The sequence below is a fragment of the Prinia subflava genome, chromosome 2 (assembly GCF_021018805.1).
Source record: "Prinia subflava isolate CZ2003 ecotype Zambia chromosome 2, Cam_Psub_1.2, whole genome shotgun sequence".
Classification (NCBI taxonomy): domain Eukaryota; kingdom Metazoa; phylum Chordata; class Aves; order Passeriformes; family Cisticolidae; genus Prinia; species Prinia subflava.
The window spans coordinates 106,966,074-106,988,181 of record NC_086248.1 but is presented as its reverse complement, the minus strand read 5'-3'; the positions used below and the strand labels follow the sequence as shown (position 1 = coordinate 106,988,181).

The window sequence follows — 22,108 nt, the reverse complement described above, 5'->3', positions numbered from 1 at the left end:
ATAAACATTGGAGTTATTGCACTACATTCTCCTCAGAGTACTTTTGTTCTAAAAGGGAACAGCTACTTATTTTCTGCTTGGATATTTTGGTGGGTTTTTCTTTCTTGTTCCCTCTTGCCTAAAGATTGGGTTTTCCTGGACTCAAGAAGTGTATATGCACATAACTATATACACGTCCCCATGTGTAATTTTTATTTTATGTAAGTATTTATAAATTTATTTTATAAATATTTTTGAATGTGTTATTTACAGTTATATATTGCATATTACCCATATGAATGGGTGCTGTTAGCAGGTAAGATATACACAGAGATTATACAGGTAGATATAACAAAATATTTTGTATATTTTTCCTTGTCCATCCTAGAATGAAGTATTCGTAATTCATCCGGGCAACATACTACTTATCCAACTCAAGGCAGCAGGGCAGAAAACCAAAGCAAGGTGGGAGTTATTTCCTTTTTAGAACCTGTTTTTTTTCAATGTATCGCATGTGTTTCATTGTTGAGGTTTTTCTGAGATAGAGTGACGTTAAGGATAAAACAATATTGTAGCGAGTTATACTCTGGAATCTTTTGTTGCTTTGGTTTTTTATTGGTTTAAGTTTTACAAACACTTGTGTGTGTCATGGAAGAGTTGGCATTTTTATTTGTCTCCACAAGCACAAAGGTGAATGTCAGTCCAATAGATGCATTTACTTAAAAATAAGTAAATACCAAGAACACAAGGCTTCTCTCTCACTGACTGCCTTTGCTGTGCACACTGGATTAATGTGGAGCGTATTTGTATGGTTAGAGATTTTACTTTCCTTAAGCCATAAGCAAAGAAATAGCATGAGAAAGGATTCTCAGACAAAGCCTTAGTGACTGCAGCACAGCAGTCAGGTAGGAAGCAGCAAGGAGAGCTGAGCCAATGAGCCAAAGTTTTATCACACCTCACCTTTTTCTGCTCTTCTGTAGGCAGAGCTGGGTGATACACACTGCATTTAACTGGAGGAATATTTTGATTTAAATTTTGAAATTAAAAAAAAAATTTAAAAAAGGAGAAAAGAGAAAAAAAGATTGCATTCTAAAATGGTTTAGCTTTATTTCCTCTACCAGTTTTACGTTTCTTTTTGCCACCCCCTGGTTGCCTTTTTACCCCTTCACAAAATAAAACTAGATCCAGCTATTACAGCACAGCTGTGGAAGATATTCCAGAGCCACTGAGCTAAAGAGCCTCCCTGAGTTCATTCTGCAGGTTTGCCTCTGGCACACTGCGTGGTCTGTCTGCCTCGGAGGCTCAGTCTCTCTCTCTGAGACAATAACCTGACATTTCACTGCACTTCTCTCCCTTTGATCCCAAGATCTGGCATTTGCCTGCATTTGCCTTTGAAAACAAGGCCTGAATAATAAATTCCTGAAAATTATGTTCAAATTGTGGCTGAACTGAAATCAACCCCTTGTAGCTACTCTGGGGTAAATAATCCCCAATCCTCTCACTACCCAAACACACAGGTATTTGACACAGCTGCCATCGTCCCTCGCTTTCACTCTGCCAAACTCTTTCATCTCTTCCCTGCCTTCCCTCTCGGGCACCTTCTCTTTGCCTCGGCTGCAGTTCCTCATTCCTGGCTGCTGTTTCCAAGTGACCCCTCAGCTCTGAGCTGCCTTTCCTTTGAAAGGGAGCCTGCCAGGGGCTATGGTAATGAGACTGGGCTAGAGACCTGCCGAGTTTTGGTACTCAAGTTACTCAAGCCTCAGTTCTTCTCTCGCACAAGTGCAAGGGAGGCTCTCCTTTGCTGTAAAAGAAACCATCAGTGATGTCACAACCTCTGGAAAGCCAAATCACTTCATCTCTGCTGGCAGGAGTACAGCTGTAGCAGCATGAAAAGGGAAGAAAAATGTCTTTTCCCAAGGAAAGTGACTTTTCTGTATGGCACCACTACCGCTGTTTTGCTCAGCATAAAGAATGAAGCACAGACTTTGGATTGCAGAGTAAAATTGAATAGCTCTCTTTGCAGACACAGAAAGCTCCTTCCTGCCCGAGGTGACAGCAGCCTCTGGACCATGAGCCAAGTGGGAATAGTGCCCTTGCAGCAGCTGAGACAGTGTGAGCCCAGCAGCGTCACACTCTGAATCATTCCACTGATAACAACGTGACACACAACACAAAATCAGTCCCACATCCAACCCATGCTCCCATCATTTTATTTATGTAATTTTTTAATAAAATGAATGTAAAAATACTTTTGGGGACAGCTCAATACCGTGGGTGGTCATGCATACACTCACAAATTCAGGCAAGTATAATTTGACTTTCTCCTACTTTGTACTACAATATCCCTGGATAATGGAACACTACCAAGATAAGAAAAAAATACGTCTTTTACTTAGTATCTAGACTAAGACTACCCTAAATTGTCTTGTATTAAAACAATTATTCAAGTCATTCAACTGCCCTATGTTAGGTTTTGATATATCACAGCTCTCACTCGACAGCAAATCAAATGCAAACTACTTCTTTTCCCTGAAGATGTGTTGCTCAAGAGGGGATTTTATTCTGTAGTCTGTAAGTGCCCTAGAATTGATATGTATATGTTAATGGAACAGTATATAAAGTCACCTCAAAGGCAATTGGTTTAAAATTGTAAACCCCTACAGATGGGATTAGGGTGACAAGTTAATTTAAAATTAGATATAGTGCACACCTGATAATTGAGAGAAGTGGGAGGAGGGAGAAGAAGGTTACTGCTCTATATTTGAAAAGGTGAATCCCTCCTTCATGGGAGGATGAGAGGAAGGCAATCCAGAACCACACTGCAAGGATTTCCAAGGAGCTGCACAGGCCGGGGATGGGTGTTTTGGAGCTTATTATTGCTGCAGACTATTCCTACTTATGGCAATTATCATTTGTGGGATACCACTACTGTGTGGGATGCAATAGAATACCAAAGGGAAGTAAGAGAGATTTGGCTTTCAGTTGTCAGACGCGAGCATTACTTTGAGGAACAGCAGCTAGAACAGAGACTATGAGCAGAAAACACAGCCACAGTAGCTTCCTATTTTAATAACAGTTCTAATTGCTGACATTCAATTATTCATAGCCAGCTCCGTGCTCCTGTTGTGCCAGGAGAACCGGAAGGACTCTGAAGATAAGAGCTGCCATCCTGTCCCTGGAAGCACTTTGTCTTAAAAATTACTGAGGCAAATACCTGCGTGTGAAATCTCTCACACACACAGTGTGAGCACCACGCAGGTGAGGATATAAACCAAATAAACCAAACCCTCTAGGGTAAAGCAACATGCACAAGTGGGCCTCATTCCCAACTCTTGAAACTCCAGCATGTTGCCTGTTGATTTACAGGACACCCAAGTCCATTTTGACACCTGACATGAGAACCGCAACTGCCGGTGAATACATACACACATCCAAGCACAAACACTGAGAAAGCGAATGTGCAAACTGGACAGAACATCTCTAGAGATCTTTCATGACTGAAAGAAAAGCAGAAACAACAGTTGACCTCAAGTCTAAAAAAAAAAGAGTAGTGTAAAAACATAATGAAAACTATACATGCAGCTCACAGAAAACAACAAGCAACTCTGACTCAGCACAGCTGAAATGAAATCTAAATCAAATCTCTGTACTGCCCTTTTCCCATTTTTACAGAAGAGCCAGCCTAAAAGCACAAGGATGTAAAAATGCTCTAGTTTGGCAAAATAAGTCACATTCCATAAAAGACCTATTCTTAGCTTTGTCACTGTTCTATTTGTCTTCAATGTCTTTTCTAATAAAACCGAGAAGAATGAAGGGCAATGTAACTATTTCTAAATCTCTATGTAAACAAAAAAAGGAATGTGCCTGTTTATTTTTTAGTACAGAACTAAACACCACATCAATGATAAATTATTTAGGGAGCAGGCTGTGTTCATGCTGACCTTACCTGCCACTGACTGAGAATTTTCCATCCACGCCAAACAGGGAACAGCTTACATGACACAAAGTTGATTTTTATAGTATCAGACAAATTTACATTTCTTTCTAAACGAAAAGTGTACAACAAACCTTATGGCCAGCCTCCAGGAGGCTTTTGTCTTCTCCTGCATTATAAGGGAGAACTCTTAAGTGCTGCCAAATGAAGTTCTTAAGAAATCATACCTTGGAACTACTGAAATACTGTGGAAACCATCAGTCACTGAGTCACATTCCCTTTATGCTAACAACTGACCGGCCACAGCTCCTTTTGTTAGATAAGCCTGCACTACACATTTTCTTCCATATTAGCCAAAAATTATTTGCAGTAAAACTTTGCAGCTGTTCCTCTTTGGTTACTAAGTATCCTTCAGCCTCACAATATCCAAGAAGCCTCTGTGGAAGAGCACATCCCATTCTTTGATGCTGCTGTAGAAGAAAGGGGAAACTGAGGAAAGAAGAAAGATGTTTGCATCTGTCAGCAAAGAGAGAAAGGGCAAAGGAAATGGTAGGGGCATGACAATAACCCCCAGGGCCCTTACCCACATGCAGACTCAGGTGCACATCTGAGATGCTGTGGACTTGAGGAAAAAACAGATCATGGCTCACAAGCACATTTTTATATATATACTTACACCATGTAACAGCTGTCTCCCTATGATCTGCATAAAGAGAGTCTTTGCATTTATTCCTTTCATCAACAAGGACGCACGAGTTTCATTTTCAGCCCTTCCTTACCCATCATGTGGACCTACTGCAAGACAGGAACTGGGCTTGAGACAACCCACTCAGAAATTCAGAGATCTCCATTTTAGGTTTCATGTGTCCTGGTTTGAGTTATTTTTAAGAAACATTAATCATTAGCAGTAAAAAAAAAAATAAAAGTGATATTTCCTTCCTCAATACAAAATGGTACATGCCACGGTTAGATTTTATATCATAACCACTTGTATGCTGAATACCAGCACAAAAGTCAAAATAAAGGGGTATAAGATACATGGGTTTCCCTTTCACACCCTTTAGCTGGCAGGGCAAATGCTGTTTGCTACTTTTCTGGGTGTGGAACATCTCTTCTTATGTCTCCAGAAACAAAACAGATTGAAACACACGTGGTGCTTTGGGCTTTTGAAGGAACTCTGTGTTTTGCTGACCTTTAATTTAGCTCTCAGCACTGACTGTTGTGGTCCAACACATCTACCCCAGCGACTCCAGAAGATGTTTACCTACACACTGCTCTACCCTGTTATTCAGCAATTCTGCAGGAATGCTTTCATTCACTGGCCCCCGGGAGTGGCCTGTAACATCTCCCATAATTCAAAAAGCAAATTAATGCAGTATGGGAAATCACTTCACTGCAAAAGGGCTGAACAACCATCATGTAGCAGCAGTGGACTGCACATGGCCAGTAAAAACAAGAGAGAAGAATTTGATGTGATATAAAGCATATTATCCACAACAAGGCTAAGAACTACTTCCAGCAGTATCAGTCCAGTGGTAACCTTGAATTAGCTTTTAATTAGTTTTAACTTATTAGTTAGACTTGTGCCTTATTAGTAGGCACAGCTGGTGAAGTCCTGGCATCCCAAACTAGAAGAGCAATGCTCCCATTCATGTTAAAGGAAGATCAGGAATTTCATCTGTTGTCACAGTAGCAAATAAATACATTACTCACTTTTGTACCCCCTGATCAAAGCAGAGAGGGTAAAAAAGAAGTGACCACATGATTTGCTTGGTTCAACAGGGTGTAGAAATTCTAACTTGCTTGGGTTTGTATCGGAACTCATTAGAGAAGCCACAGGGGAGGAACTTCTCTTTGTCCTTCTGCACATGCATGGAAAGGGACAAAATCTCCTTTGCCACCCTAACAAGAGGACCTAAAACAGCTTCCTCAATTATTGGTGTTTGCTGTTACAGGGCAAATTCAGGGTTCTCTTAAACAAAAGCAGACTGTTCTTCTCATACAGGCCAAATGGAGTAGAGAACAGCAAGACTATCTGTAACCATGCTAAATTCAAGGTAAGATCCTGAGACACGTTTCTTCGTATCTTTCAAGAAATGGGAATATTAATGTGGTGTGTTAGAGTCCCACAAACCCACAACCCATTACCACAGGCCTGTGTTCTACATGGTTCTTCTTTTCTTATTTGTTTGCTGATTGATAAACAAAACTTTGCCACTTCTTGAAATTGCTCAGTGCAGCTGGAGTGGGAATGGCAAGACTAACCTGGCTGAAGAATTAACTACTTGTTAAGAAGAAAATCATCGCTGTGATCGACCAGCATCACTTGTCTGATGCTCTGCTTTCCCACATCAGTACAAGACATGAGCATGAGACACTCAAGCACTAAAATAAAGCATTTCAACGCAACCTGTCACAGGAGCTGCAAGACTTTGTGAAAAGACCTGATCATATCAACAGCTGCCAACTAAGTTAATAAATGGAAGTAACCCACAGGAAAGAAAGGTCAAAAGAAAAACCACAAGCAAAAAAAACTCCACAAAACCACCACAATACAAATTTATATGGCTTCTTTCTTAGAGCCTGTTAAAGCAACTAAAAAATCTGGTCCCACTGATGTTAGCAGGCTATACAGCAAACTCATGATCTTTATATTTTACATCAGGGGAAACTCAACTGATATAAAATGTTATTAGTGCCTGTGAAGTGTCCTGGCTGAAAAGCTGTCCAGGGATTAGAATAATTAAAAACTATTCAGGCTCTGCCCCTTAAATCTGATTCTACTCCAATAAAACCATTCAATTTTTTCTTTCAACTGTGAGAAGGATTTGGCCTTAAATTACAATACTCTGATAGCTAAATTTACAGAATTAGCAATAGCCTGAAAAAGTAAAACTGCAGAGAGAAAAGAGAGCTCATAAAAAATAAACCTTATGGGATTGTCAATTAAGATATTTTAGCTTCCCAACTTAAAATAAATGGAAAATATGCCATATGAACCTCTGTAGATATTCAATCATTTTATTTTTATTATATTGAGACCCATAATTGTACCTGGAAGGAAGGGAAAACTGGATCACTTTGTCCCCATTGGTCTAAAAGCACAAGTACCATCAGGAGACATACCTGACTCTCTGGCAGAATGAGCAGCAATGAGACCCGCATTAGCAAAGCTTCAGATGGAGAAAAAATAATTAGGACAGTCAGAAAAATTTCAGAGGATTTAATTGTTCACACAGCTATGGAATAAAATCCACACCATTTTGAAAGTTTAACAAAACCATAGCCGAGTAAGAGTGCAGTGCACAGCTAATCAAATATAAATACTGCCATGTACTTCACTACATATGCTGAATAAAACTGCTTTTGGACCCTAATTTTACCTTCTGTTGTGTGCCCCACACTCCAAATTTAGGATTTGCTCTGGAAAACATGTTTTGGATTGCACCAGGCAGTCTGTAGCAGGCTCCTTAAACAGGATCCTTCATGAAATCACATGTGTATGAGTTTCACCAGGTAGGTTTGCCATATTTGCCTTTATCCCTTCCTCACAACATTTGCATAGAAATAATCTTCTAGGTAAAAACAGCTTGACTGGAGGTAATAATGTCCCCTCACTGAACTGGGGTGTTTAAGCTGAACAAGAGTAATTTGCCTGTGAAGAGAACTTGAGTATAAAAAAACAGCTGAGAGAAAGGGTCTTTGCACTTTGTATTAAGCATTTATCACAACTGACAATGGAAAAATAAAGAAATGCCAGAACAGAAAAAAACTATTCCCAAGAGGACAAAACAAGACTGAATTTAAAGTCTACCAACAGCCTGCTCCTGTCCTTCTCTTTATTTACATGTGTGGTCAACTGCACCAGAACACACTCAATAGAAAATTGTTTGTGCAAGAAAGGCCTTGCTGGCAATGCTGCTTGAAAACCTGTCCTGAAGGAACATTTCTGTAAGAGATATTTTATGAAGGCAGTCTTGCCATAGCCCTAATCACTGCAAGCAGCAAAACAACACCTCCAGTGAAGCAGAAGCAGCAGCTTTCCTACTGCAGCCCATAAAATCAGGGTAGGCAAATTTCTAACAGCCTCCTATTTCAGTGCCAGACTTGTCAATACTCTCCATTTACAGCTCCTCTAAAAGGAGTAATAAACCATCTGCATCTCTGTTTAAGTAAAGCTTACAGAAAGCACTTCACTGGAAAAGGGACACAAGTTTCAAGTAAAGAAAACCCCCGTGAGATGAGTCAATCTGAGCTATTTATTTCATTGCCTTTTATATCTTCCCAAAGCATCTCACAAACCCCACGTACCTGGTACAGCCGGACCTCGAAGCGGAGCTGACACAGTGCAGCAAACATTTTGTTTACCAGAGATTTATAATTCAATTTGCAGACATTTGCAAATGTTGGCTTTCAGACTGCTCTCCTAATGGGTTCTTTAACAACTCAGGAGATGCACAGGAACTGGGGATGTATTAGGATAATCACTCTGAGAAGGAAATATATTCCATCTAGCCTTTTAGTAATGTTTGAGTCTCAAATTGACAGACAGAAAAAGGCATTTCAAGCAGCATGGGCTCTTGGTTCTAAGGAAATCTCTCTGCTTGATATGTTACACAAGTAAGAAAACCCAGTATCCAATAATTTCTAACTAATTATATCATGAAGATTTGTTGTGATGTTTGGAAAACCTCTGGATGGTTTAGTTACCCTGGTCTTTGGTGCTGACTGCAGATGTGCAATATCCCTCAAAGGAAACTACAGGTTATCTTATTTTTTTGGCAGGCAGGTGAAAAGCAAAATTAAAATTTAGTTTGCAGTAAATTTTTTATTTTGAGGAGGGTTTTTAATAGCTTTTAGTATTTCCTACCAAGTTATTAATTTAAATTACTTCAGCAATCTAAAAGAATCACTGTATTAGACTTTGTTGTCAAAATCCTAATAAAGCTTACAGACAACTCCAAATGTCAAAGCACGCTACATACCATGCAACCACAGGATCATTAAAAAAAAAGATACCGACTTCAGTGTGAAGAGGAACAAAATGCTTTTAAAAAGAATTCTTAATAAAAACCCCAAAAAATCCTAACTGAAACCCACCCAACATTTCAAGATCCTCAAGCAACTAAGAGAGTTCAGGTACAAACTTCCGAAGCTAGAGGGAAGGAAGATTACTTTTTTCACCTTTCTGTAAAGTGTCAAAATGTAATATTAATTCTTCCTGTTCTCAGAAAATCTAAAGAGGACTACCAAGCTATTAAACCTTCTGGTGGATCATTTGTGGTATGAGTTATTAGCATAATTGGGGGCACACTTTATTCTGACCTTTGCAAAACTTTCATTTCCCAAATGTGATAGATACAAAGTGCTTTTATAATACCAATAATGATTATTTCCTATGGGAAACTGCCAATTATAAGCTGGTGAAAAATGCTATATCAGATGTACATTGAGAAAATGAACACACCTACCAACAGTCAGACTAATTAAAGCCGTTCTTCAAATATTAATAAAGTTTTCCCTTCCATGAAATACAACCTGTACATTTTAGTCCAGCTCTACCCTTGTCAGACCATTCTTTCAACAATAATAAATGTATGATTAGTGGTTAAATACAGCTTTTCTGCTGTATTTCTTTCCCTGGCAGTAAACCAACACATGTGGGAAGCTTTTTTAACACTCAACCACTTGACTCAAATTCACATTGTTTGTATCAAGTCACATCAAGTGCTAGCAAAAATACTCAAGATAAGGAAACAAACCTCATGTTCTGGATACAATTCTTAAAGAAAAAGAAAAAAGCACAGCAAAGATAAGCAGTAAACTGTCAGCTTGGGGTTTGGGTTTATAATACTGACTCCAGCACCTTCTGCTGCAGCCACAAGTACAACAGGTAGTGGCTTCAATGGCATCATCTCCTGCTCTGTGTCACCTGCTGTCCTGTGTCACCTGCTGCCAGCTCCTGTGAACTGCCAGGAAGAGAAGGGACAGGGAAAGCACAGCCAAGCCAAAACTGCTGAACACACTTACTGGGCAGAGGACACGACAGCTGCCCTCCCACCGACAGACATCACTTTCACAGCAAATTCAGAGCAAATTAACACAGACAAGAGGAGAATTAATAATGAAAAAACTGATTCCAGATTCCATGTGACAATGGAAGAGCCTCCACGCTGATACATCAGTGAGGAACAGAGGAAAATCTCTGATTTCCTTCAAAAGATGCACCTGGAAATGGCTTCAAACTGCTTATCATTTTAAAAGGGTAAGCTTCCCAGTTCACCAACTGTGTTTAAACACAACTTCTAAAGACAAAAAGATTCTATAGAATCCAGGCAACAAATTGTTCAATTAAGACATGTTAAAAAGGAACAAAAGTAAAATAACTTTAAACCACACAAGTTTATTTTTTGGATTTTTCAGAATATCTAGCTAGTTGCTTACTACATCCTTGACACAGCAGCAGACCATAAAGGCCTGCAGAGAAAAAAGGAAACCCACTAATTTTCAGGCAGACAGACCCAAAAGACTCATAGACAGACTTGTATGGCCAAATGTTCCCAACCAGGAGCTGGATACACACGTGTGGCCATCTGATACAATGAGCTAAGTGAAGCACTGCATCCTTCGTAAGGGAGGAATCTGATCATCAGGTCATTTATAAAAACACCCACTGCAAACCAAGCATAAATGGTCAAAGTCTTCCAAGTGTACAAAAATGTACAAATGCCTAAGAAAGGGGTGCTGCAGATGTTGAAAAAGCTATTTGTACATCAACACAAGAAATACTTCCAGTATCTACAGTAGCTGCAGAGCTGTTGTCCCAGCTGCTAACCCAAACTGCAAAAGATCCCATTATGAGCATGTTTATGGTCTGAATTCTCAGCCTGGTACAGATCAAAGAGCACAAAGTGCAGTTATGAAATCTAAGTAGATTGGCTTGCCCCTTTTCATTCTAATGTTTAACGAGTCATATTAGTTTTGAGAGGAAGAAACAACGGCTGAAATACAAACACCTGAAAAGTGGCATGTGTGTCATTAAGCAATAAACAACATTTCCTATTTGTCTGTCTTTCCCCTTTGGGTACAGAAAATAACTAGAAGCAGCCTCGTCACTCCCTATACTGTACCTTTCAAAACTTGGCATAGCACCTCTCACACACTGTGTTTCAGCTCAAACAGCTCCATACGTGCTTCAGAGGTCTGGCAGCAGCTCTTTTGGGAGTTATTTCCTACTTTTGTGGCTTATGCAACCTGTCGAGCTTGGAAAATTTACACTTAGTAGATCCCAAATATGTACACAGAGAAAGAGGAAATCATAATAACCACGATTATAAATGAAGTTTTAAATGTCAACTGGATTTGCCACGGGTATTTCCATTGCCTCCAAGAAATCATTGTGACGTGGAACAGCACGTGCCACCTTCTCAACCTGCAGTTTTCACAGGTACTGTGATCAAAAGGGATTTGTTTGGGTAAGCAACTGCAGTGGGGCAGACTCCATAACACACACACACACTCTCCCTGTTCTCTATTGCAATACCCGTTAAGAGTAAAATTACAACAGATAAGATATGAACAGTAGAACAAAAGCAAGCTCTGGGAAAGCCAGAAGATACTGAGATGTTTTGCCTTTGATTAGCAACAGATTTATTTTTTGTTTACATTCAACCAAACATTGCTCCTCCATATCAGACCACAAAAGCAGTGAGAGCAAACGTCTCTCTGAAATTTTCCATAATTTTACAGTTTAAAGTCACTGAAAATACCAGAAGAAAAGAAAAATCCTTTCAAAATACAACGTGGTTTTTGGCAGTAATTTAGTAATTTTCCTTTTTAGCTTTGCCAGAAAACAGTAAGGGTTAAAGATGAATGCACTATTCATGTGACATTAGAAGACACATCAGTTTAAAAAAGAGAATCCAACAGGACAGTAATCTTGCTGTATCTGTAGTAGGCCTTGGCAGACAGTTTCAGCAGGAGAAGAGAGTCAGAAATGAATAAAACATTTTGTCCAAACTCAGCTGTGCATGACCTCTTGCTTTCTTTCCCACCACGTAGGTATTTCCTGTATCTGACACTTTTATGATGACATTTCCCACTTTTGCTACCTTGCTTCCTTTATCTTGCAGCCCTCCCCACACTTTTCAGATCATCCAGCTTATTCTTTCACTCTCCATTTCTCTCATTATTGGCCTCAGTTGAAGTCAGTGGCAAAAATCCCACTGATGAGTCTGCAGTGCTATCCCCTGGGAACGTGGGAACGTCACTCAGTGTCTCTGCCACCCCTGCCCTCCAGCTTTGGCACTGAGTCATGCCAAATTTTGTGTAGGCTGAGAAACAACAAAGAGAAGAGTTTCCTTCCTTGGCTCCCTTCTACTCCACTCTCTCCATTTCCAGACACACACTCCTGCTGGATAACCACAGCAGACTCTTGTGCTCTGGTTTGCTCCTGGATCCAATACATTCCACTAAGAAAACAACCAGAAAAAAGAAAAGGAGGGGGGGGAGGAGAAGCCATAAAGAACCCAAATAAGAGAGCTGAACCTGCACAGAACAAAATGATTTGCAAGAACCTCACTTCCTTCAGGTTTTATTGAGGCCAAACAGTACATGGTGCCATTTTGGGTCTCTCATTTTCTGACCTGTTCTTTCCATACTCTGCACTTTTGGATAAAAAAATCAGGTCTTCACATATTTTAAAAGGAGAAGGTTTAACTTCAGGCATTGATGAAATAGAAATTTTGAATAAAACAACACTATGATTTAGTTCTTTATATAATCTTTTAAAAAACAGCAGATAGTCTTTGCTTCCTGGAGAAAGGCAGATAAATCTTTGAGGGGACAGTTTTACAAGGCAGTCACTTAAAGAAATACACAGACAAAGAAAACAACCTTTCTCAGCCTAAGACAACTCATATCATAAACAACTAAAATGTACAGGAGCCAAGATCTGTTTCCTCCCTTTTTCTGCATTAGAATGTCTGATGATTCAGGCGTGGTTTCACACAGACCTACCACAGACCAATTTGAGGCAGCAGCCTGGTGAACTTTGGAGTCCTCTCCAGAAGTCCACCAGTCACTCATTCTTTCACCATTAATTTTTGCTCTGGCAGAAAAAATGAAAACTGACTCAGATTTAAAAAAGAAAAAAATGACAAAATTATGGAATACTTTGGGTTGGAAAGATTTAATATTGGTTAAATGTCCTCTAGTCCTGCAATGAGCAGGGACAACTTCAACTAGACCAGGTTGCTCAGAGACCAGCCCAGCCTAACCTTGAATGTTTGGGGCATCCACAATCTAACTGGGAAACCTGTTCCAGTTTTTCACCACCCTCATTGTAAAAAATTTCTTCCTTGTGTCTCACCTAAATATACCTGGTTTTGATTCAAAGCCATGATCCCTTGTCCTATCACAAGACTCTACTAAAAAGTTTGTCTTCATCTTAAAGACCCTCTTAAATACTGAAAGGTGGCAATAAGATCCCCCTGGAGCCTTCTCTCCTCCAGATCAGAAATGACCTTTTAGAAGGCTTCTGGAGTGAACAAGCATCTAGGGACAAGAAATTAGTCTCCATTCTCAATCCCAGCCCCTCTTTTCTTTATTACAGGTGTCAGTTTAAATGTACATGAAACTACAAAGAGCCTGACAACCAAGACAGCCACAACTGCCATAAATTATCAGTATGCTTTTGTTATCACTTGCTTTTCAGCTTCCAGGGCTCTGCCTCCTCTCTAAACGAACAATCTTTCTCAGGCTGAGATCTTTGTCACTAGATACATTTTCTGCCCCTTCCATGCTCACCTCTCTCACATAAATGTCTGCACAATGCTGGATTTTGCTGTAATTAAACAGAGCAGTCTTCCAAAGGAAAGCACGAAGACAACAACATGAACACAAGCAGCAGGGAATATTGGGAAAACAATACTTCATCTGGATGCAGTAAGCTTCATTTATTTTTCTTTTGCCTCTATATTTTTGTTTTATACTGTTGACTCCAAGTTCTAATGACCGAAGATATTTTAAGCATTCCTGACCTAGAAACGTGCTAAGAATAAGAGAACTTTATTATAAAGAAAACATTGGCCATCTGAAGGGAAACTCAGTGTATACCCCACCTTAGTAAGCTATGCATGTTGCTTATGAATAGCAGATAAGTTCTCAGACCTAAAAGAACTCAATTTCCAGAAGACAGCAAAAACAAGGATAAAGAATCAGATGGGCTGTAGGATTCAGTGGACCTAATTAAGAGAACACTTGGGGGATTCATGACTAAGATGGGTGCAAAATCCAGCTAAAGTAGGAAATACCCCCAACAAAATATGTTCATTGCTGTGTTTTCAGGGACAGTATGAAGATATCCAGTGGAGACACAGCCTAAAGCTAGGAGTGAAAACTTCTTTACTTTGACAACAGCAATCTGAGCAATGGCTTTGGTCTCTAACAAGAAGGGCAACTTTTCTTTATTCTCTCCCCTATAAAGTGTCATTTCCATTCGGGACCAGTTACTGTGCCCCTTATAATGACCAGGCAGCAAATATTTGGGACTAAGACTCATCCTAAGTTATGCTCAGTAGGTGTGAAATTTCTGCCCTGGCACAAGCAAAACAAGTGCAAAATATGTCTGTGATTGCAGCAGGCAGATTACACAGAGAGAACTTCATCAAGGTTTGGTCAAGGAATGCTGCTCGTAGCTCTTAAACTCAGAGATACAGTGACACACAAGTACCCACAGGAGCACAGGGAATTTAATCAAAAACACATATGCCAAATATTCAGACTCTGCCCTTCACAAAAAAAAGCCAGCAATTCTGTAAATATACCACAGGGATCTTATTTCACCTCCATAAAAATCAACTATGAAGTGTTGATGAATAAAATCAATGAGCTAACTATGAGAAACAGTACATTGTTTTAATTATTATTCCAATCAGGAATTCCCAGTGAACATCACGCCCAGTTTTACTCTACAAACTTGAAGAGGGATTCAGCCCTCCCTCCTTTCAACAGTGTTGGAAACCAGGTTTATTTAAAGGATTTTCTTTGGCTGCTTTTCTCTTCAGCTCAATCCCTTTCAGACTATGAGAGAGGTCAAAGTTCCTGCAGCTCCTGATTATTCAATAACGTGACTAACGCTCTCCTAAGGGGAACATGATTACAGGTGAATGATGTGTTATGATAAAGGCACCATCTCCCGTTTGCACAGCCCTGTCCTCCCACCCAGCACTATGCAAACAGAATAAACCTTTAAGGACACATTGCCTGACCTCATCTCCTGAAGAAATACTGCCTGGAATCACACTGAAATGAAACACAGGATAGCACAGAATGGCCCCATTTAATCTTTAACAATATGATATTTTAACAGGCTTCTACCCAGAAAACCTCTCCCAGGCATCCTCAGTGCCACCAGTGATAACTGCAGCATGCTGTTCACAGACCTTAAAACTGCCTGTACAAACTGTGACTGCCTGGGGCTACTTTTGTTTTGTTATTCCGCCAAGTTCTCTTCGTATTTACTTGATGCAAAAATTCAGAAGTTCTGAAATTTGCTGTTCCTTTTTTCACAAAATTTTTGAGGTTTTTAACTTTCAGAACAGTGTGGAAAGCCTATGGCATATCCTTCTTCATGCCATGTTTAAATGGTTAAAAAGAGGATCCAGTGGAAAATGAAAAGCAACGTTCCCTAACTTCCTTCACTAACTCCAAAGGGGCTTTCCCCTCTAATATTTACTCTTATTTTGAAAACATCAAATGTAACAGACGTTCTAGGTAAACTCCTTCATCTCCTATTCCTTTATCAGTTTTAACACATGAACCAACAGTTCTGCCATTAATGGGAATTCATTCTAAGTCTCTTATTAGTAAGATTTCTAATGTTGCACCTGCATAAGAAGCCAGCCCTAGCTGTATTTTCAGACCATTGCTCTACAAAGATATTTACAGAAGTTTCTACTTTCCAAGAAAGCTATTTCTGGCCAATGTAGGCCTTTTTTTTTTCTTCTTTTTTAATTATTTTAAACTGTGCTTGTGCCCACAGAAGAATTATTTTTATCAGTTACAAATAAACAAACCAACTGTGACAGAACACCAGGTCACAGAGCAACAGATTCCCAAATGCTTGTGGCATAAACTACGTGGATAAACCAACAATCCAGCAGTGAAAAACAAGGAAAACAAGCCTGTTTTAATCACTAATGCCAAGGTAGGATAGGTAGAGCAGTGCCTACAACCTTTGTACCATTGCTGCTAATTCTACAGTTCTAGACAAACACCACAACCACATCCTTTGGTGTCAGTGACTTCTGCAATGAAATTTTCCTACTGAACATCCCTTTAGAGCAGATCCATCAGCAACTGGAATCCTCATCTGGGATTTCTCACGTGATTTCATTTCAGACCACATCGGAGAAGTCTCATGTGAATTTAGGTGTGGCTTTAGATGAACAACAAAAAGCAAATGCACCATCCCATCGTTATCACTTCCAAAAATTCCAGTAAGCAGAGTAGTGCATGAAGCCTGTGGCCTGCTCTGTGCCTGTGCACTAGGACAGGAATCAAAGGACTCATCTAAACTAAGCTTGAGGTCTCAGTCAGGATTAGCCAGAATCTAACATCTGCCACAACAAATTTTTGAGCCTGCTCAAGGTCTGGATTGCTAAAGCAATTGGAATTTTGTGCCAGCTTGGGGCTTCTGGAGGAAAAGTACTTTTCAGACAGCAGAAGCCAATAGGACAAGAATCCTTTATGCCAGTGGGATGGATAAAACTTTACTCAGACTAGGAAGAGAACATAAATTGGTATGCAAGTGGTATCCCTGAGTACTAAAAAAAAGCTAAAAACTTATTCTCCACAAATACAAGGCGAGAAGAATCTGCTGGAACCACACAGAGACTCCAGACCCTAAATTGACTTTGCAGCTGTTTAGGAATGGTTATAATTGGAGTTTATTGGGCCTGAGAGGGGATATACAAAAGAACAATTTTTACTCATCCATACTTTCCAGAATGTCAGACTTCAAAAAGATAAGGCCTCTGAGAGCTTTGAATACCCTCATCTGGCTGTGTCTGATCAACCTCACACATACACACTTCCTTGATGTCGGGATATCTGGTTTCAGGAGAGCACAGCATACTCTGAATTCGCAGTTATGACCTAAATTTCTGATAACTTCTCTCATAAACCCCAGCTGCTGCTTTTTCAGAACACGTTTTTCATTCTGCTAATATGGACATTGCAGCATTGCAAAGGTAAACCATATTTTAAATGTGAAGTAGATCATCTAGTAAAAACAATTAAAATGTTAAAAGCGTACCTTTCGAAAATCAGAAATTGTTCCGTAGAAATTCACATTGTAGAAAATGTCTTCCTTTCCCTGAAAAAAAAAAGGAAAAAAAAAAAAAGCCTTAATTATGCATATTCATTTTTAATTACCTAATAAAATCACAGTAAACTACTTCAAGACCTTCTTTCCCCCCCAGAAATAATTTCTCCTTATGGATCAGAGTATTTACAGCAAACAAATACTGTGTGTTCAGTGAGCTTTTGTTTGAAGTTCATTTTATTTTAGAATTCCTGTTATTTAAGCAGAAGCATCATAGCTGCAGGTGACACAAACACATGGGGCCCATTCTTCCAAGCACGTAAAACTAGAAAGCAACACAATGGAGACCAAGGATGGAGCAGCATGTCAGGAGCAGGGAACAGAAAATATTTTCTTTTGAGACATATAATTAGGTCTCTTCTCTCATCCTAGCTTTGGTAAAAAGTAAATGATGCCATTGTTATTAGTGCTAGAACATATTTCCTCCATTGCTTTTGCCAGCACTTTGGAAGGATGAAAGCATCCCCTTCTGTCTTTGCCCATCTTTGGAGGGGAAGGGGCAGCCCAGGGGCATCCAACACTTCTGTACCTCTGAGCAGTACAGGTGGGCAGGGTTGCTTTGGTGGTGTTACTTTTTACCCCTCTTTTTTTCAAATGTACAAACCCAATTATTTCCATCTGTAAGATGTAAGTGTGAGACCTTAAAATGGACATGAGCACAACAGACCTTCAGCAAGCAAAGCAGTAGGTTTATACAGACAAATAAAAATGACAAAGGGGTACTCAAAAATTAAATCAAATCCAAATTCAGACTAGAAATCCATGTTTTACAAGAGACAGTATTTTATAAAATAAAAAACCGAGTGTCTTCAGTATTATTGAAAATAATATGAGATTGGCTGTTGCTTTTTCAAATTAATTTCTATCAAGAGCTCCTGCACATTAGATCAGAAGCTGTATTTTTCTCTCTTCCATCAAGCTTCATCTTTTTTCCTTTATAGAAAAAATAAATTGAAGCCTAAAGTTAAGAATATCTCAATATGCACTAGGTGCATACACAGAACTAAATCTGACCTGATACTCTTCAGTTTTATGAGGTTTAAGTTTTATGAGATAAATAAAAAAAGAAAGAAAGAAAGAAAGAAAAACTCAATATTAGAAACAGATTGTAGAAAACAAGTGTCTCAGCCAAGGGAAGCCAGAGTATGTTGTGGGTCTAGCATTTGCTTTGAGAACTCATGCTACATAAAACACCCCGAGTATGAGACCAGAGGGACTGAGAACCACAGCAATCACAATTACAGCAATGAGGGCAGTTAAAGCAAATAGTTTCCTCTTCTCTTGAATCCTCCCAAAGTTGCCAAAAATGTCTATTAAAACAGAATTTGTTCCAAATCAGAAATAGCAACACGGAGAGGATGATGGCTACATACTTTGTTCTCATTAAATATTGACAGCACGCTCTTCTAGTAAGAGACTACACAGTGATTTCACTTATTTTTTTAATGCCTCTAATGCTCTCATTTTGCTGGTGCACTTTCAGACTGACCTCAGCAGCCCATAATTACATGACAAGACATCACTGGGTCTCTAGGACTTGTCAGCTTCACACAAAAGCGTCCTTACTCTTACTTCTGGGTCAACTGCATGCTAAAATAAACTCCCTGCTCAAAACACGTCTGTGCTAGGAAAACAAAGACATGACAAGAATATTTTCAAGTACACAGATTACTCTGTTGGTCTGCAACCAGAGATACACCTCAGACATTTTTGTTCTCTTGCAGATCGCGGTCAGATTTCAACAGGGTTACATCAGCGTCGGATCCAGCCCAGCTCCGCTGGAATCAGGAGCAGCCCACCATCCCTAATGCACATACCAGGAACAGAACCTGCTTCCCAACTGGTTTTAATCATCCACAGCTTTCTGGGCAGAATTGCCACCAGGCCCTAAAATTTCTCATGTTTCATGTAAACACATGAGTACAATCTCATAAATTTAATGAAGAAAATCAGTTTCCTTTTAGTTATCCAAATACCAAAAATCTCTCTCTCTGTCTTTCCACCAGTTAAGTGTTTCTTCAGAAGCTTGTTTGTGTCCAAAATCTCCAGTGGCCCTTTCAGTGAGACTGTAAATTCTTTGAGGGAAACACTTAGAGCCAGAGTGAAGTCTCACTTCCAGAAACACTGAGCAGTTTGTAATTCACAGTAACAAGACAACTGAGGCAGGAAAGACAGCGGCTGCAGCCTCAGGTCTGCCCTCCATTCCAGAGATGGGTGTAAAGGCTAAAATACAAAAACTCTACAATTTTCACTTTTCTCATGTTCAAAAGAAAAAAAAAATAATGTGAATAAGCTGGTCTTAAGTACCTTGATGCCTGCTTTTGTTGGTAAAGGATCTTTAATTTGCTGTTCCTCGCTTCCTGAACACCTAACCAGGTATCATAGGATTTCAGCTTCACCTGGACACCAAGGCAGGTGTAGAGGCATCAAATTCTGATGTGCCCAGTGCTCATTCTGGCTGCAACACACATTTCTTCTCTACTGTTTAGTAAAGCACAATGTGTTTCTTCACCTGTCACCTTAAATACATCCCATGGGTTTCCTCTCTCTCCATGACTTCAAACCCCCTTATAACCTACCAGGAGAGCGTGTACTTTTGCAAAAGACCCAGCTAAATCATAATAATCCTTCAAAAGGACAGACGACCTTCATCAACACTCTAGGCCTGTCAAGAGAAATTTTTTTCTTTTATTTTCAAGCAGAAAACAAGTTTTCATCCACAGGGATCCATCATTCAAGGTTCTTTTTCACCTGTCACTCTGAAATGCTCAGAGAGGATGACCTGACAGGAACACACTTCTGCAAGTCTATGACTTTCCCACTGATGGACACTTGGTTAGGATAATCACCTCCTCCAGCTACCCAGAGTATAACTTTAGAATTCCAATAAGGACCTTTTGCCTCATTCTAATTAGAAGCCAAGTACAAGCACCCAATTTAGAAAAGACCATTAGAGTCTTAATTTAAACATGACAATTTTAGCCTGTCAATATACCGAAATGATCATTACCTACCAAACCTTCACTCACTTTGTGCCAAAAAGGAACTTCAACCACAGCTCTTTAGTTCATTTTAGACATACAACTGTTAACATTTTTCACACGTGAATTGCCTGTATATCCCTAATCTGGATGTGTTATTTCTGAAGAGGTCTTTTCTTTCTTTGTGGTGGGTTGGTTTTGGTTTTGGTTTTTTTTGGGGGGGGGGAGGGGAGGTGTTATTGTTTTGTGGTTTTGGAGGGGGTGGTATTTGTAAGGGGTTTTTTTGTTTTTTAGTTGGGTTTTTTTTTTTAAGATCTAGGAGTAAAGAAAAAACCCCAAAGCAACAGAAGAGGCAAACACACAAGGCCAAAGGAAAACCTGAAGAGTTCCCTGTCACTCTGGCACTTGGGGACAGGAAAGCACCCAGAGCACTGTGGTGTCAGCAGCCAGCCTCCCCCCCTCCATGGGCCAGGCTGTTCCAGCAGGGCCTCGCTGCCTCATGGCTCTCTCTCGTGTGAGGCTTCTGAGAAAGCCCAGCTCCTTCCTGGAGTGGAGCCCTGCCAGGGACATCAGTCTGTTGCTGCTGACATACTCCACACATAATTCGGTGGCTTCCTGCTCGAGGCATTACATAATTTGAGCCTCCGGCGTATCTTTCTGGAACATTTTGTGTACTCACCCACAGGATCAGCAGCATCTTCAGCTACCAGAGAGCCCTGCACCTTTTCTGCTCTGATTCTGACCTGGAAGGCACTGACTGCAGGCACAGATGGCTGTTTATCCCAAGTAGATAAGAACTTGACACTATGACTCCCAAAACGGACCGAAGAATCAGGTAACCACACAGTTAAACACAATGAATGGTCATAGGAACACCATGATGGAAATCACTCTCATAAACCACAGAATTCTACCAAGGGTGTTGCATTCAGCATCACTAAGTCAGAAACTTTTTAACTACTGCTACCACACACAAGCCCCCCTTAAGTCCTAATCTGCCTCCAGCCATGAAATCCTGAGTCCAGAGAGTGCTTGACTCGGGATCAATGTACATCTAACTAAACTGAAAGGTAAAATCACTCCCTGATGTTTGCTGAGCAGGATCCAGGACACTGCCCTCCTGAAACAGGCAGACTATTCTCACAGAGATGTCAAGTACTTAGAGCCCAGAGATTCCACTTCACGAAAAGCACATCAATTGATAATAAAGTACACCCTCCAAAAAGGTGTGTAGATAATAGAATCTTTTAGACCTTTTTCTACAGAGAATGAGTTATATTTATATGATAAACCCCAGTAATTTAAGCCAAGCAATAAACAACAGCAGCATTTGTGCAATACAGAACAGTTACTACAAACTCTTATCAGTATGCAAATGTAATAGCACCAAGAAACACAATCTGCAATTTGACTCAGAGAATTTCAGTGTGTCTTGGATGTAATTATATACTATCCTACAGCTCCTGCCGGGAATTATACCTATGGATTAGGAAAGATATTATTTTTTCTTTTTTTTTTCTTTTTTTTTTCTAGGGGAAAAAGGTTGTACTCAATTTTTAGTCACCTATAGTAATCCTCTGGAACAAAAATCATCATGCTGCAGTTTAAGAGGTTTTCAATCCATGGAATTACTCACTGCTGATGAAAGCATTAACAATCCAAGACTTCATTTACAGCATTACAAAGAGTCCAGGTCAATTATGGGTAAATGCTTTTACTCGGCTTGGGCCAACGAAATTATTATCATAAAAAGCTGCACTCCAACCAGGAGTAAAGTTTAAGGGGATCTCACCATAACTCAAAGAGAACAGAAAGGAAGGAGCAGGC

At 39.8% G+C, this 22,108-nt stretch overlaps 1 protein-coding gene across 1 annotated transcript in view; it reads right to left on the bottom strand.

The window, feature by feature from the left end:
* Positions 1–22,108, bottom strand: part of PLCB4 (phospholipase C beta 4) — a 184,376-nt gene that overhangs the window by 147,444 nt on the left and 14,824 nt on the right. The window contains exon 2 of the mRNA XM_063391480.1: positions 17,232–17,291. The gene's annotated coding sequence lies outside the window, so the exon portion shown is untranslated. The remainder of the gene's footprint in view (positions 1–17,231; positions 17,292–22,108) is intronic.